Source organism: Rattus norvegicus, chromosome 6, assembly GCF_036323735.1.
Source record: "Rattus norvegicus strain BN/NHsdMcwi chromosome 6, GRCr8, whole genome shotgun sequence".
NCBI lineage: Eukaryota > Metazoa > Chordata > Mammalia > Rodentia > Muridae > Rattus > Rattus norvegicus.
The window spans coordinates 121,856,320-121,875,740 of record NC_086024.1 but is presented as its reverse complement, the minus strand read 5'-3'; positions in this window follow the sequence as shown (position 1 = coordinate 121,875,740).

Below are 19,421 nucleotides of genomic sequence, written 5' to 3'. Positions count from 1 at the left end.
AGCTCCCGGAAAGAGCGGCGCAGATCTTCTCGGGTGTTGCCACTGCGGAGAGGACTTAGGCAGTACCTCACGAGCACACTTGAGCCTCAGAACCTCAGGTAGGACCAACTTTTCCCCTGCAAGTGACCTGCCTGGTGAACTCAAGACACAGGCCCACAGGAACAGCTGAAGACCTGTAGACAGGAAAAACTACACGCCCGAAAGCAGAACACTCTGTCCACATAACTGGCTGAAAGAAAACAGGAAAACAGGTCTACAGCACTCCTGACACACAGGCTTATAGGATAGTCTAGCCACTGTCATAAATAGCAGAACAAAGTAACACTAGAGATAATCTGATGGCGGGAGGCAAGCGCAGGAACCCAAGCAACAGAAACCAAGACTACATGGCATCATCGGAGCCCAATTCTCCCACCAAAACAAACATGGAATATCCAAACACACCAGAAAAGCAAGATCTAGTTTCAAAATCATATTTGATCATGATGCTGGAGGACTTCAAGAAAGACGTGAAGAACTCCCTTAGAGAACAAGTAGAAGCCTACAGAGAGGAATCGCAAAAATGCCTGAAAGAATTCCAGGAAAACACAATCAAACAGTTGAAGGAATTAAAAATGGAAATAGAAGCAATCAAGAAAGAACACATGGAAACAACCCTGGATATAGAAAATCAAAAGAAGAGACAAGGAGCTGTAGATAGAAGCCTCACCAACAGAATACAAGAGATGGAAGAGAGAATCTCGGGAGCAGAAGATTCCATAGAAATCATTGACTCAACTGTCAAAGATAATGTAAAGCAGAAAAAGCTACTGGTCCAAAACATACAGGAAATCCAGGACTCAATGAGAAGATCAAACCTAAGGATAATAGGTATAGAAGAGAGTGAAGACTCCCAGCTCAAAGGACCAGTAAATATCTTCAACAAAATCATAGAAGAAAACTTCCCTAATCTAAAAAAAGAGATACCCATAGGCATACAAGAAGCCTACAGAACTCCAAATAGATTGGACCAGAAAAGAAACACCTCCTGTCACATAATAGTGAAAACACCAAACGCACAAAATAAAGAAAGAATATTAAAAGCAGTAAGGGAAAAAGGTCAAGTAACATATAAAGGCAGAACTATCAGTATCACACCAGACTTTTCGCCAGAAACTATGAAGGCCAGAAGATCCTGGACAGATGTCATACAGACCCTAAGAGAACACAAGTGCCAGCCCAGGTTACTGTATCCTGCAAAACTCTCAATTAACATAGATGGCGAAACCAAGATATTCCATGACAAAACCAAATTTACACAATATCTTTCTACAAATCCAGCACTACAAAGGATAATAAAGGGTAAAGCCCAACATAAGGAGGCAAGCTATACACTAGAAGAAGCAAGAAACTAATCGTCTTGGCAACAAAACAAAGAGAAGAAAAGCACACAAACATAACCTCACATCCAAATATGAATATAACGGGAAGCAATAATCACTATTCCTTAATATCTCTCAAAATCAATGGCCTCAACTCCCCAATAAAAAGACATAGATTAACAAACTGGATACGCAACGAGGACCCTGCATTCTGCTGCCTACAGGAAACACACCTCAGAGACAAAGACAGACACTACCTCAGAGTGAAAGGCTGGAAAACAACTTTCCAAGCAAATGGTCAGAAGCAGCAAGCTGGAGTAGCCATTCTAATATCAAATAAAATCAATTTTCAATTAAAAGTCATCAAAAGAGATAAGGAAGGACACTTCATATTCATCAAAGGAAAAATCCACCAGGATGAAGTCTCAATCCTAAATATCTATGCCCCAAATACAAGGGCACCTACATACGTAAAAGAAACCTTACTAAAGCTCAAAACACACATTGCACCTCACACAATAATACTGGGAGATTTCAACACCACACTCTCATCAATGGACAGATCATGGAAACAGAAATTACACAGAGATGTAGACAGACTAAGAGAAGTCATGAGCCAAATGGACTTAACAGATATTTATAGAACATTCTATCCTAAAGCAAAAGGATATACCTTCTCAGCTTCTCATAGTACTTTCTCCAAAATTGACCATATAGTTGGTCAAAAAACGGGCCTCAACAGGTATAGAAAGATAGAAATTATCCCATGCGTGCTATCGGACCACCATGGCCTAAAACTGGTCTTCAATAACAATAAGGGAAGAATGCTCACATATATGTGGAAATTGAACAATGCTCTACTCAATGATAACCTAGTCAAGGAAGAAATAAAGAAAGAAATTAAAAACTTTTTAGAATTTAATGAAAATGAAGGTACAACATACCCAAACTTATGGGACACAATGAAAGCTGTGCTAAGAGAAAAACTCATAGCGCTGAGTGCCTGAAGAAAGAAATAGGAAAGAGCATATGTCAGCAGCTTGACAGCACACCTAAAAGCTCTAGAACTAAAAGAAGCAAATACACCCAGGAGGAGTAGAAGGCAGGAAATAATCAAACTCAGAGCTGAAATCAACCAAGTAGAAACAAAAAGGACCATAGAAAGAATGAACAGAACCAAAAGTTGGTTCTTTGAGAAAATCAACAAGATAGATAAACCCTTAGCCAGACTAACGAGAGGACACAGAGAGTGCGTCCAAATTAACAAAATCAGAAATGAAAAGGGAGACATAACAACAGATTCAGAGGAAATTCAAAAAATCATCAGATCTTACTATAAAAATCTATATTCAACAAAACTTGAAAATCTTCAGGAAATGGAAAATTTCCTAGACAGATACCAGGTACCGAAGTCAAATCAGGAACAGATAAACCAGTTAAACAACCCCATAACTCCTAAGGAAATAGAAGCAGTCATTAAAGGTCTCCCAACCAAAAAGAGCCCAGGTCCAGACGGGTTTAGTGCAGAATTCTATCAAACCTTCATAGAAGACCTCATACCAATATTATCGAAACTATTCCACAAAATTGAAACAGATGGATCTCTACCGAATACCTTCTACGAAGCCACAATTACTCTTATACCTAAACCACACAAAGACACAACAAAGAAAGAGAACTTCAGACCAATTTCCCTTATGAATATCGACGCAAAAATACTCAACAAAATTCTGGCAAACCGAATTCAAGAGCACATCAAAACAATCATCCACCATGACCAAGTAGGCTTCATCCCAGGCATGCAGGGATGGTTTAACATACAGAAAACCATTAACGTGATCCATTATATAAACAAACTGAAAGAACAAAACCACATGATCATTTCATTAGACACTGAGAAAGCATTTGACAAAATTCAACACCCCTTCATGATAAAAGTCCTGGAAAGAATAGGAATTCAAGGCCCATACCTGAACATAGTAAAAGCCATATACAGCAAACCAGTTGCTAACATTAAACTAAATGGAGAGAAACTTGAAGCAATCCCACTAAAATCAGGGACTAGACAAGGCTGCCCACTCTCTCCCTACTTATTCAATATAGTTCTTGAAGTTCTAGCCAGAGCAATCAGACAACAAAAGGAGGTCAAGAGGATACAGATCGGAAAAGAAGAAGTCAAAATATCACTATTTGCAGATGATATGATAGTATATTTAAGTGATCCCAAAAGTTCCACCAGAGAACTACTAAAGCTGAAAGACAACTTCAGCAAAGTGGCTGGGTACAAAATTAACTCAAATAAATCAGTAGCCTTCCTCTATACAAAAGAGAAACAAGCCGAGAAAGAAATTAGGGAAACGACACCCTTCATAATAGACCCAAATAATATAAAGTACCTCGGTGTGACTTTAACCAAGCAAGTAAAAGATCTGTACAATAAGAACTTCAAGCCTCTGAAGAAGGAAATTGAAGAAGACCTCAGAAGATGGAAAGATCTCCCATGCTCATGGATTGGCAGGATTAATATAGTAAAAAATGGCCATTTTACCAAAAGCAATCTACAGATTAAATGCAATCCCCATCAAAATACCAATCCAATTCTTCAAAGAGTTAGACAGAACAATTTGCAAATTCATCTGGAATAACAAAAAACCCAGGATAGCTAAAGCTATCCTCAACAATAAAAGGACTTCAGGGGGAATCACTATCCCTGAACTCAAGCAGTATTACAGAGCAATAGTGATAAAAACTGCATGGTATTGGTACAGAGACAGACAGATAGACCAATGGAATAGAATTGAAGACCCAGAAATGAACCCACACACCTATGGCCACTTGATTTTTGACAAAGGAGCCAAAACCATCCAATGGAAAAAAGATAGCATTTTCAGCAAATGGTGCTGGTTCAACTGGAGGGCAACATGTAGAAGAATGCAGATCGATCCATGCTTATCACCCTGTACAAAGCTTAAGTCCAAGTGGATCAATGACCTCCACATTAAACCAGACACACTCAAACTAATAGAAGAAAAACTAGGGAAGCATCTGGAACACATGGGCACTGGAAAAAATTTCCAGAACAAAACACCAATGGCTTATGCTCTAAGATCAAGAATCGACAAATGGGATCTCATAAAACTGCAAAGCTTCTGTAAGGCAAAGAACACTGTGGTTAGGACAAAATGGCAACCAACAGATTGGGAAAAGATCTTTACCAATCCTACCACAGATAGAGGCCTTATATCCAAAATATACAAAGAACTCAAGAAGTTAGACCGCAGGGAAACAAATAACCTTATTAAAAAATGGGGTTCAAAGCTAAACAAAGTATTCACAGCTGAGGAATGCCAAGTGGCTGAGAAACACCTAAAGAAATGTTCAACATCTTTAGTCATAAGGGAAATGCAAATCAAAACAACCCTGAGAGTTCACCTCACACCAGTGAGAATGGCTATGATCAAAAACTCAGGGGACAACAGATGCTGGCGAGGATGTGGAGAAAGTGGAACACTCCTCCATTGTTGGTGGGATTGCAAACTGGTACAACCATTCTGGAAATCAGTCTGGAGGATCTTCAGAAAATTGGACATTGAACTGCCTGAGGATCCAGCTATACCTCTCTTGGGCATATACCCAAAAGATGCCCCAACATATAAAAAAGACACGTGCTCCACTATGCTCATTGCAGCCTTATTTATAATAGCCAGAAGCTGGAAAGAACCCAGATGCCCTTCAACAGAGGAATGGATACAGAAAATGTGGTACATCTACACAATGGAATATTACTCAGCTTTCAAAAACAACGACTTTATGAAATTCGTAGGCAAATGGTTGGAACTGGAAAACATCATCCTGAGTGAGCTAACCCAATCACAGAATGACATACATGGTATGCACTCATTGATAAGTGGCTATTAGCCGAAATGCTTGAATTACCCTAGATGCCTAGAACAAATGAAAGTCAAGACGGATGATCAAAATGTGAATGCTTCACTCATTCTTTAAAAGGGGAACAAGAATACCCTTGGCAGGGAAGAGAGAGGCAAAGATTAAAACAGAGACTGAAGGAACACCCATTCAGAGCCTGCCCCACATGTGGCCCATACATATACAGCAACCCAATTAGACAAGATGGATGAAGCAAAGAAGTGCAGACCGACAGGAGCCGGATGTAGATCGCTCCTGAGAGACACAGCCAGAATACAGCAAATACAGAGGCGAATGCCAGCAGCAAACCACTGAACTGAGAATAGGACCCACGTTGAAGGATTCAGAGAAGGAACTGGAAGATCTTGAAGGGGCTGGAGACCCCATATTTACAACAATGCTAAGCAACCAGAGCTTCCAGGGACTAAGCCACTACCTAAAGATTATACATGGACTGACCCTGGACTCTGACCTCATAGGTAGCAATGAATATCCTAGTAAGAGCACCAGTGGAAGGAGAAGCCCTGGGTCCTGCTAAGACTGAACCCCCAGTGAACTAGACTGGTGGGGGGAGGGCGGCAATGGGGGGAGGGTTGGAAGGGGAACACCCATAAGGAAGGGGAGGGGGGAGGGGGATGTTTGCCCGGATACCGGGAAAGGGAATAACACTCGAAATGTATATAAGAAATACTCAAGTTAATAATAAATAAATAAATAAATAAATAAATAAACAAATTTTGTATGAAATTCAAAAGATAATGACACCATGAAAGAAACAGTAAAGTGTTTATAGAAACCAGGAAAATACTCCAGCAACATACAACTTTTAGGTTAATATACAAAATATATCAGGAATTCAAGGAATTTAGTAGTAAGGAAACAATCCAATTAAACATAGGGGTTTATGACATGACAACAAAGAGCAAGAGTAAATACCTATTCCTAGTTACCCTATTCTTTCCCTGTAACATAAAGTATAATCTGTACCTGGTTACTTCTTTAGAAATAAAGCTTAGTTGGAGTTAAGAGTTTGGATGTCGAGTGACTAAATGTAGATAATCCCATCACTTCAGACTCTTAGGAGTGGTCCATTGCTTCCACTGCCATCAGAAACGTTTTGTAAGGGAGGGATCACATTGCAAGACAAGAAGCCAGATGGACAGGGAAAGCATGTATTTAGTTTCCTTATGACAAGCTTCTCTCGTTGGAATAAGCCAAAATCTCATAGGAATTACCCTATCCTCTTCTGAAGGCAGTCCCCTCAATGACCTGGCAACTTCTACTAGGCCTTACCTTTAAAGGCTTTCCCATTGAGATATTGAGGATCCAAGCTTCTGATTTATGAATCCCTAGAGAGAAAATTACATGAGATCTTATGATTAACCATGAAATATGAAAGAGAAAGTCACAGGAGATATCAAGACACCAGATTTACTTTAGAATGGTTGATATAAAAAGAGACCATATAAAATTATGGAGAACATAGAAAGATAATGGAATATGCATTAATATGAAAAAAACAGCACGTAGGTCACATAATGGAATATGCATTAATATGAAAGAAAACAGCAGGTAGGTCAGAAGGAGAATGACACAGGTTATTCTTCTTCTTGGTATATACATGAAAAACTGAAATCACAATATGTTTTAGATACCTCCTCTTTGCTGTGATAAAACAATGGATACATTCTGAATGAAAGGTGGAGGAAGCTGGTCACATTGCAGAGGGTGAAGAACAAAAGATTTTATCAGGAACTGAGACTGGATTATGATAACTCAAGACCCATACACATTGATGCATTTCCTCTAGCAAGTTTTCACATTCAAAGTCTCTAAGTATCACCACTTGGCTACTGGGTCTTTAAGCATGTGAAAATATGGGAGGCAGATACATCGCCCACTTAAACAGCAAAGAAATCTTTAATATAAAGCTCATTACCCCAGTACTCACCAAGGTATAGTAGTAAATGGTGGATTTATCAAATAAAAGATGGAAAAAGCAATCACACACACGCACGCAAGCATGCACACTCGCACACATGCATGCAAACATAACATGCTCACAAGGAAACAATATCTTAAAATAAGATATTTCTATTATTTCTGGTCATATTATTTCTGATGTTAAATATGATGGGAGAGATTATGCTAGATGGAATGAGCCAGATGTAAGTAGATAAATGTGTTTAATATTCCTTAGAGTTTGAATGTAAATTTTCAAACTTATTGAAACAGGGAATAGAGACATGAGATACAAATGGAGAGATGCTGGTCCGAAGCTAGGAGAGTCATCAGGAAGAATACATTCTGGATGTAAATTATAGAATATAGTGGCCATATTTAATGATATTTTTAAATAATAAAAATCGATTCGACGGTAAATATTTTGTTTTAAGCATTTTCTTTTATGAACCAAATCTCACACTGTAGACCATGCTGGTCTTGAACTCACTGTTAACAAGACAATGTGAATGTAAACTTATACAATCCTCCTTCTACCTAAGTCTCTAGTGTGTTGGGATTCAAAGAGGGTATGCCATGCCTCCCTGTAAAGGTTCATCTTAAATGTTCTCCACACAGTAATACCACCTTGAAGTGCTGATGTTAAAAAGAGCGAATTTGAGCTCTCTGCTCCCAAACCCCGTGGGAGAGAGACATCACCGCCTGGTCAGGTGGGCACTCCTGAGGCTGCAGAGTGGAGGAGACCACCAACACTGCCCACCCCTGCCCACATCCCTGGCCCAAGAGGAAACTGTATAAGGCCTCTGGGTTCCCGTAGGGGAGGGCCCAGGAGCGGCAGGACCCCTGCCTGAGACACCGCCTGAACCTGAAGGAAACAGACCGGATAAACAGTTCTCTGCACCCAAATCCCGTGGGAGGGAGAGCTAAACCTACAGAGAGGCAGACACGCCTGGGAAACCAGAAGAGACTGCACTCTGCGCACATCCAGACGCCAGAGGAAAACACCAAACGCCATCTGGAACCCTGGTACACGGAAGCTCCCGGAAAGAGCGGCGCAGATCTTCTCGGGTGTTGCCACTGCGGAGAGGACTTAGGCAGTACCTCACGAGCACACTTGAGCCTCAGAACCTCAGGTAGGACCAACTTTTCCCCTGCAAGTGACCTGCCTGGTGAACTCAAGACACAGGCCCACAGGAACAGCTGAAGACCTGTAGACAGGAAAAACTACACGCCCGAAAGCAGAACACTCTGTCCACATAACTGGCTGAAAGAAAACAGGAAAACAGGTCTACAGCACTCCTGACACACAGGCTTATAGGATAGTCTAGCCACTGTCATAAATAGCAGAACAAAGTAACACTAGAGATAATCTGATGGCGGGAGGCAAGCGCAGGAACCCAAGCAACAGAAACCAAGACTACATGGCATCATCGGAGCCCAATTCTCCCACCAAAACAAACATGGAATATCCAAACACACCAGAAAAGCAAGATCTAGTTTCAAAATCATATTTGATCATGATGCTGGAGGACTTCAAGAAAGACGTGAAGAACTCCCTTAGAGAACAAGTAGAAGCCTACAGAGAGGAATCGCAAAAATGCCTGAAAGAATTCCAGGAAAACACAATCAAACAGTTGAAGGAATTAAAAATGGAAATAGAAGCAATCAAGAAAGAACACATGGAAACAACCCTGGATATAGAAAATCAAAAGAAGAGACAAGGAGCTGTAGATAGAAGCCTCACCAACAGAATACAAGAGATGGAAGAGAGAATCTCGGGAGCAGAAGATTCCATAGAAATCATTGACTCAACTGTCAAAGATAATGTAAAGCAGAAAAAGCTACTGGTCCAAAACATACAGGAAATCCAGGACTCAATGAGAAGATCAAACCTAAGGATAATAGGTATAGAAGAGAGTGAAGACTCCCAGCTCAAAGGACCAGTAAATATCTTCAACAAAATCATAGAAGAAAACTTCCCTAATCTAAAAAAAGAGATACCCATAGGCATACAAGAAGCCTACAGAACTCCAAATAGATTGGACCAGAAAAGAAACACCTCCTGTCACATAATAGTGAAAACACCAAACGCACAAAATAAAGAAAGAATATTAAAAGCAGTAAGGGAAAAAGGTCAAGTAACATATAAAGGCAGAACTATCAGTATCACACCAGACTTTTCGCCAGAAACTATGAAGGCCAGAAGATCCTGGACAGATGTCATACAGACCCTAAGAGAACACAAGTGCCAGCCCAGGTTACTGTATCCTGCAAAACTCTCAATTAACATAGATGGAGAAACCAAGATATTCCATGACAAAACCAAATTTACACAATATCTTTCTACAAATCCAGCACTACAAAGGATAATAAAGGGTAAAGCCCAACATAAGGAGGCAAGCTATACACTAGAAGAAGCAAGAAACTAATCGTCTTGGCAACAAAACAAAGAGAAGAAAAGCACACAAACATAACCTCACATCCAAATATGAATATAACGGGAAGCAATAATCACTATTCCTTAATATCTCTCAAAATCAATGGCCTCAACTCCCCAATAAAAAGACATAGATTAACAAACTGGATACGCAACGAGGACCCTGCATTCTGCTGCCTACAGGAAACACACCTCAGAGACAAAGACAGACACTACCTCAGAGTGAAAGGCTGGAAAACAACTTTCCAAGCAAATGGTCAGAAGCAGCAAGCTGGAGTAGCCATTCTAATATCAAATAAAATCAATTTTCAATTAAAAGTCATCAAAAGAGATAAGGAAGGACACTTCATATTCATCAAAGGAAAAATCCACCAGGATGAAGTCTCAATCCTAAATATCTATGCCCCAAATACAAGGGCACCTACATACGTAAAAGAAACCTTACTAAAGCTCAAAACACACATTGCACCTCACACAATAATACTGGGAGATTTCAACACCACACTCTCATCAATGGACAGATCATGGAAACAGAAATTACACAGAGATGTAGACAGACTAAGAGAAGTCATGAGCCAAATGGACTTAACAGATATTTATAGAACATTCTATCCTAAAGCAAAAGGATATACCTTCTCAGCTTCTCATAGTACTTTCTCCAAAATTGACCATATAGTTGGTCAAAAAACGGGCCTCAACAGGTATAGAAAGATAGAAATTATCCCATGCGTGCTATCGGACCACCATGGCCTAAAACTGGTCTTCAATAACAATAAGGGAAGAATGCTCACATATATGTGGAAATTGAACAATGCTCGACTCAATGATAACCTAGTCAAGGAAGAAATAAAGAAAGAAATTAAAAACTTTTTAGAATTTAATGAAAATGAAGGTACAACATACCCAAACTTATGGGACACAATGAAAGCTGTGCTAAGAGAAAAACTCATAGCGCTGAGTGCCTGAAGAAAGAAATAGGAAAGAGCATATGTCAGCAGCTTGACAGCACACCTAAAAGCTCTAGAACTAAAAGAAGCAAATACACCCAGGAGGAGTAGAAGGCAGGAAATAATCAAACTCAGAGCTGAAATCAACCAAGTAGAAACAAAAAGGACCATAGAAAGAATGAACAGAACCAAAAGTTGGTTCTTTGAGAAAATCAACAAGATAGATAAACCCTTAGCCAGACTAACGAGAGGACACAGAGAGTGCGTCCAAATTAACAAAATCAGAAATGAAAAGGGAGACATAACAACAGATTCAGAGGAAATTCAAAAAATCATCAGATCTTACTATAAAAATCTATATTCAACAAAACTTGAAAATCTTCAGGAAATGGAAAATTTCCTAGACAGATACCAGGTACCGAAGTCAAATCAGGAACAGATAAACCAGTTAAACAACCCCATAACTCCTAAGGAAATAGAAGCAGTCATTAAAGGTCTCCCAACCAAAAAGAGCCCAGGTCCAGACGGGTTTAGTGCAGAATTCTATCAAACCTTCATAGAAGACCTCATACCAATATTATCCAAACTATTCCACAAAATTGAAACAGATGGATCTCTACCGAATACCTTCTACGAAGCCACAATTACTCTTATACCTAAACCACACAAAGACACAACAAAGAAAGAGAACTTCAGACCAATTTCCCTTATGAATATCGACGCAAAAATACTCAACAAAATTCTGGCAAACCGAATTCAAGAGCACATCAAAACAATCATCCACCATGACCAAGTAGGCTTCATCCCAGGCATGCAGGGATGGTTTAACATACGGAAAACCATTAACGTGATCCATTATATAAACAAACTGAAAGAACAAAACCACATGATCATTTCATTAGACACTGAGAAAGCATTTGACAAAATTCAACACCCCTTCATGATAAAAGTCCTGGAAAGAATAGGAATTCAAGGCCCATACCTGAACATAGTAAAAGCCATATACAGCAAACCAGTTGCTAACATTAAACTAAATGGAGAGAAACTTGAAGCAATCCCACTAAAATCAGGGACTAGACAAGGCTGCCCACTCTCTCCCTACTTATTCAATATAGTTCTTGAAGTTCTAGCCAGAGCAATCAGACAACAAAAGGAGGTCAAGAGGATACAGATCGGAAAAGAAGAAGTCAAAATATCACTATTTGCAGATGATATGATAGTATATTTAAGTGATCCCAAAAGTTCCACCAGAGAACTACTAAAGCTGAAAGACAACTTCAGCAAAGTGGCTGGGTACAAAATTAACTCAAATAAATCAGTAGCCTTCCTCTATACAAAAGAGAAACAAGCCGAGAAAGAAATTAGGGAAACGACACCCTTCATAATAGACCCAAATAATATAAAGTACCTCGGTGTGACTTTAACCAAGCAAGTAAAAGATCTGTACAATAAGAACTTCAAGCCTCTGAAGAAGGAAATTGAAGAAGACCTCAGAAGATGGAAAGATCTCCCATGCTCATGGATTGGCAGGATTAATATAGTAAAAAATGGCCATTTTACCAAAAGCAATCTACAGATTAAATGCAATCCCCATCAAAATACCAATCCAATTCTTCAAAGAGTTAGACAGAACAATTTGCAAATTCATCTGGAATAACAAAAAACCCAGGATAGCTAAAGCTATCCTCAACAATAAAAGGACTTCAGGGGGAATCACTATCCCTGAACTCAAGCAGTATTACAGAGCAATAGTGATAAAAACTGCATGGTATTGGTACAGAGACAGACAGATAGACCAATGGAATAGAATTGAAGACCCAGAAATGAACCCACACACCTATGGCCACTTGATTTTTGACAAAGGAGCCAAAACCATCCAATGGAAAAAAGATAGCATTTTCAGCAAATGGTGCTGGTTCAACTGGAGGGCAACATGTAGAAGAATGCAGATCGATCCATGCTTATCACCCTGTACAAAGCTTAAGTCCAAGTGGATCAATGACCTCCACATTAAACCAGACACACTCAAACTAATAGAAGAAAAACTAGGGAAGCATCTGGAACACATGGGCACTGGAAAAAATTTCCAGAACAAAACACCAATGGCTTATGCTCTAAGATCAAGAATCGACAAATGGGATCTCATAAAACTGCAAAGCTTCTGTAAGGCAAAGAACACTGTGGTTAGGACAAAATGGCAACCAACAGATTGGGAAAAGATCTTTACCAATCCTACCACAGATAGAGGCCTTATATCCAAAATATACAAAGAACTCAAGAAGTTAGACCGCAGGGAAACAAATAACCTTATTAAAAAATGGGGTTCAAAGCTAAACAAAGTATTCACAGCTGAGGAATGCCAAGTGGCTGAGAAACACCTAAAGAAATGTTCAACATCTTTAGTCATAAGGGAAATGCAAATCAAAACAACCCTGAGAGTTCACCTCACACCAGTGAGAATGGCTATGATCAAAAACTCAGGGGACAACAGATGCTGGCGAGGATGTGGAGAAAGTGGAACACTCCTCCATTGTTGGTGGGATTGCAAACTGGTACAACCATTCTGGAAATCAGTCTGGAGGATCTTCAGAAAATTGGACATTGAACTGCCTGAGGATCCAGCTATACCTCTCTTGGGCATATACCCAAAAGATGCCCCAACATATAAAAAAGACACGTGCTCCACTATGCTCATTGCAGCCTTATTTATAATAGCCAGAAGCTGGAAAGAACCCAGATGCCCTTCAACAGAGGAATGGATACAGAAAATGTGGTACATCTACACAATGGAATATTACTCAGCTTTCAAAAACAACGACTTTATGAAATTCGTAGGCAAATGGTTGGAACTGGAAAACATCATCCTGAGTGAGCTAACCCAATCACAGAATGACATACATGGTATGCACTCATTGATAAGTGGCTATTAGCCGAAATGCTTGAATTACCCTAGATGCCTAGAACAAATGAAAGTCAAGACGGATGATCAAAATGTGAATGCTTCACTCATTCTTTAAAAGGGGAACAAGAATACCCTTGGCAGGGAAGAGAGAGGCAAAGATTAAAACAGAGACTGAAGGAACACCCATTCAGAGCCTGCCCCACATGTGGCCCATACATATACAGCAACCCAATTAGACAAGATGGATGAAGCAAAGAAGTGCAGACCGACAGGAGCCGGATGTAGATCGCTCCTGAGAGACACAGCCAGAATACAGCAAATACAGAGGCGAATGCCAGCAGCAAACCACTGAACTGAGAATAGGACCCACGTTGAAGGATTCAGAGAAGGAACTGGAAGATCTTGAAGGGGCTGGAGACCCCATATTTACAACAATGCTAAGCAACCAGAGCTTCCAGGGACTAAGCCACTACCTAAAGATTATACATGGACTGACCCTGGACTCTGACCTCATAGGTAGCAATGAATATCCTAGTAAGAGCACCAGTGGAAGGAGAAGCCCTGGGTCCTGCTAAGACTGAACCCCCAGTGAACTAGACTGGTGGGGGGAGGGCGGCAATGGGGGGAGGGTTGGAAGGGGAACACCCATAAGGAAGGGGAGGGGGGAGGGGGATGTTTGCCCGGATACCGGGAAAGGGAATAACACTCGAAATGTATATAAGAAATACTCAAGTTAATAATAAATAAATAAATAAATAAATAAATAAATAAATAAACAAATTTTGTATGAAATTCAAAAGATAATGACACCATGAAAGAAACAGTAAAGTGTTTATAGAAACCAGGAAAATACTCCAGCAACATACAACTTTTAGGTTAATATACAAAATATATCAGGAATTCAAGGAATTTAGTAGTAAGGAAACAATCCAATTAAACATAGGGGTTTATGACATGACAACAAAGAGCAAGAGTAAATACCTATTCCTAGTTACCCTATTCTTTCCCTGTAACATAAAGTATAATCTGTACCTGGTTACTTCTTTAGAAATAAAGCTTAGTTGGAGTTAAGAGTTTGGATGTTGAGTGACTAAATGTAGATAATCCCATCACTTCAGACTCTTAGGAGTGGTCCATTGCTTCCACTGCCATCAGAAACGTTTTGTAAGGGAGGGATCACATTGCAAGACAAGAAGCCAGATGGACAGGGAAAGCATGTATTTAGTTTCCTTATGACAAGCTTCTCTCGTTGGAATAAGCCAAAATCTCATAGGAATTACCCTATCCTCTTCTGAAGGCAGTCCCCTCAATGACCTGGCAACTTCTACTAGGCCTTACCTTTAAAGGCTTTCCCATTGAGATATTGAGGATCCAAGCTTCTGATTTATGAATCCCTAGAGAGAAAATTACATGAGATCTTATGATTAACCATGAAATATGAAAGAGAAAGTCACAGGAGATATCAAGACACCAGATTTACTTTAGAATGGTTGATATAAAAAGAGACCATATAAAATTATGGAGAACATAGAAAGATAATGGAATATGCATTAATATGAAAAAAACAGCACGTAGGTCACATAATGGAATATGCATTAATATGAAAGAAAACAGCAGGTAGGTCAGAAGGAGAATGACACAGGTTATTCTTCTTCTTGGTATATACATGAAAAACTGAAATCACAATATGTTTTAGATACCTCCTCTTTGCTGTGATAAAACAATGGATACATTCTGAATGAAAGGTGGAGGAAGCTGGTCACATTGCAGAGGGTGAAGAACAAAAGATTTTATCAGGAACTGAGACTGGATTATGATAACTCAAGACCCATACACATTGATGCATTTCCTCTAGCAAGTTTTCACATTCAAAGTCTCTAAGTATCACCACTTGGCTACTGGGTCTTTAAGCATGTGAAAATATGGGAGGCAGATACATCGCCCACTTAAACAGCAAAGAAATCTTTAATATAAAGCTCATTACCCCAGTACTCACCAAGGTATAGTAGTAAATGGTGGATTTATCAAATAAAAGATGGAAAAAGCAATCACACACACGCACGCAAGCATGCACACTCGCACACATGCATGCAAACATAACATGCTCACAAGGAAACAATATCTTAAAATAAGATATTTCTATTATTTCTGGTCATATTATTTCTGATGTTAAATATGATGGGAGAGATTATGCTAGATGGAATGAGCCAGATGTAAGTAGATAAATGTGTTTAATATTCCTTAGAGTTTGAATGTAAATTTTCAAACTTATTGAAACAGGGAATAGAGACATGAGATACAAATGGAGAGATGCTGGTCCGAAGCTAGGAGAGTCATCAGGAAGAATACATTCTGGATGTAAATTATAGAATATAGTGGCCATATTTAATGATATTTTTAAATAATAAAAATCGATTCGACGGTAAATATTTTGTTTTAAGCATTTTCTTTTATGAACCAAATCTCACACTGTAGACCATGCTGGTCTTGAACTCACTGTTAACAAGACAATGTGAATGTAAACTTATACAATCCTCCTTCTACCTAAGTCTCTAGTGTGTTGGGATTCAAAGAGGGTATGCCATGCCTCCCTGTAAAGGTTCATCTTAAATGTTCTCCACACAGTAATACCACCTTGAAGTGCTGATGTTAAAAAGAGCGAATTTGAGCTCTCTGCTCCCAAACCCCGTGGGAGAGAGACATCACCGCCTGGTCAGGTGGGCACTCCTGAGGCTGCAGAGTGGAGGAGACCACCAACACTGCCCACCCCTGCCCACATCCCTGGCCCAAGAGGAAACTGTATAAGGCCTCTGGGTTCCCGTAGGGGAGGGCCCAGGAGCGGCAGGACCCCTGCCTGAGACACCGCCTGAACCTGAAGGAAACAGACCGGATAAACAGTTCTCTGCACCCAAATCCCGTGGGAGGGAGAGCTAAACCTACAGAGAGGCAGACACGCCTGGGAAACCAGAAGAGACTGCACTCTGCGCACATCCAGACGCCAGAGGAAAACACCAAACGCCATCTGGAACCCTGGTACACGGAAGCTCCCGGAAAGAGCGGCGCAGATCTTCTCGGGTGTTGCCACTGCGGAGAGGACTTAGGCAGTACCCCACGAGCACACTTGAGCCTCAGAACCTCAGGTAGGACCAACTTTTCCCCTGCAAGTGACCTGCCTGGTGAACTCAAGACACAGGCCCACAGGAACAGCTGAAGACCTGTAGACAGGAAAAACTACACGCCCGAAAGCAGAACACTCTGTCCACATAACTGGCTGAAAGAGAGGAAAACAGGTCTACAGCACTCCTGACACACAGGCTTATAGGATAGTCTAGCCACTGTCATAAATAGCAGAACAAAGTAACACTAGAGATAATCTGATGGCGGGAGGCAAGCGCAGGAACCCAAGCAACAGAAACCAAGACTACATGGCATCATCGGAGCCCAATTCTCCCACCAAAACAAACATGGAATATCCAAACACACCAGAAAAGCAAGATCTAGTTTCAAAATCATATTTGATCATGATGCTGGAGGACTTCAAGAAAGACGTGAAGAACTCCCTTAGAGAACAAGTAGAAGCCTACAGAGAGGAATCGCAAAAATGCCTGAAAGAATTCCAGGAAAACACAATCAAACAGTTGAAGGAATTAAAAATGGAAATAGAAGCAATCAAGAAAGAACACATGGAAACAACCCTGGATATAGAAAATCAAAAGAAGAGACAAGGAGCTGTAGATAGAAGCCTCACCAACAGAATACAAGAGATGGAAGAGAGAATCTCGGGAGCAGAAGATTCCATAGAAATCATTGACTCAACTGTCAAAGATAATGTAAAGCAGAAAAAGCTACTGGTCCAAAACATACAGGAAATCCAGGACTCAATGAGAAGATCAAACCTAAGGATAATAGGTATAGAAGAGAGTGAAGACTCCCAGCTCAAAGGACCAGTAAATATCTTCAACAAAATCATAGAAGAAAACTTCCCTAATCTAAAAAAAGAGATACCCATAGGCATACAAGAAGCCTACAGAACTCCAAATAGATTGGACCAGAAAAGAAACACCTCCTGTCACATAATAGTGAAAACACCAAACGCACAAAATAAAGAAAGAATATTAAAAGCAGTAAGGGAAAAAGGTCAAGTAACATATAAAGGCAGAACTATCAGTATCACACCAGACTTTTCGCCAGAAACTATGAAGGCCAGAAGATCCTGGACAGATGTCATACAGACCCTAAGAGAACACAAGTGCCAGCCCAGGTTACTGTATCCTGCAAAACTCTCAATTAACATAGATGGAGAAACCAAGATATTCCATGACAAAACCAAATTTACACAATATCTTTCTACAAATCCAGCACTACAAAGGATAATAAAGGGTAAAGCCCAACATAAGGAGGCAAGCTATACACTAGAAGAAGCAAGAAACTAATCGTCTTGGCAACAAAACAAAGAGAAGAAAAGCACACAAACATAACCTCACATCCAAATATGAATATAACGGGAAGCAATAATCACTATTCCTTAATATCTCTCAAAATCAATGGCCTCAACTCCCCAATAAAAAGACATAGATTAACAAACTGGATACGCAACGAGGACCCTGCATTCTGCTGCCTACAGGAAACACACCTCAGAGACAAAGACAGACACTACCTCAGAGTGAAAGGCTGGAAAACAACTTTCCAAGCAAATGGTCAGAAGCAGCAAGCTGGAGTAGCCATTCTAATATCAAATAAAATCAATTTTCAATTAAAAGTCATCAAAAGAGATAAGGAAGGACACTTCATATTCATCAAAGGAAAAATCCACCAGGATGAAGTCTCAATCCTAAATATCTATGCCCCAAATACAAGGGCACCTACATACGTAAAAGAAACCTTACTAAAGCTCAAAACACACATTGCACCTCACACAATAATACTGGGAGATTTCAACACCACACTCTCATCAATGGACAGATCATGGAAACAGAAATTACACAGAGATGTAGACAGACTAAGAGAAGTCATGAGCCAAATGGACTTAACAGATATTTATAGAACATTCTATCCTAAAGCAAAAGGATATACCTTCTCAGCTTCTCATAGTACTTTCTCCAAAATTGACCATATAGTTGGTCAAAAAACGGGCCTCAACAGGTATAGAAAGATAGAAATTATCCCATGCGTGCTATCGGACCACCATGGCCTAAAACTGGTCTTCAATAACAATAAGGGAAGAATGCTCACATATATGTGGAAATTGAACAATGCTCTACTCAATGATAACCTAGTCAAGGAAGAAATAAAGAAAGAAATTAAAAACTTTTTAGAATTTAATGAAAATGAAGGTACAACATACCCAAACTTATGGGACACAATGAAAGCTGTGCTAAGAGAAAAACTCATAGCGCTGAGTGCCTGAAGAAAGAAATAGGAAAGAGCATATGTCAGCAGCTTGACAGCACACCTAAAAGCTCTAGAACTAAAAGAAGCAAATACACCCAGGAGGAGTAGAAGGCAGGAAATAATCAAACTCAGAGCTGAAATCAACCAAGTAGAAACAAAAAGGACCATAGAAAGAATCAACAGAACCAAAAGTTGGTTCTTTGAGAAAATCAACAAGATAGATAAACCCTTAGCCAGACTAATGAGAGGACCCAGAGAGTGTGTCCAAATTAACAAAATCAGAAATGAAAAGGGAGACATAACGGCAATTGGGGGATGGTTGGGAGGGGAACACCCATAAGGAAGGGGAGGGGGGAGGGGGATGTTTGCCCGGAAACCAAAGAATTATTATTAAGTATTTAATAAATAAAAAAAAGAGCGAATTTTCTGTGGTAACCCTTTTACAACATCTATCAGTGTCCCAATGTATACATACATAAACACTTTACATTTTT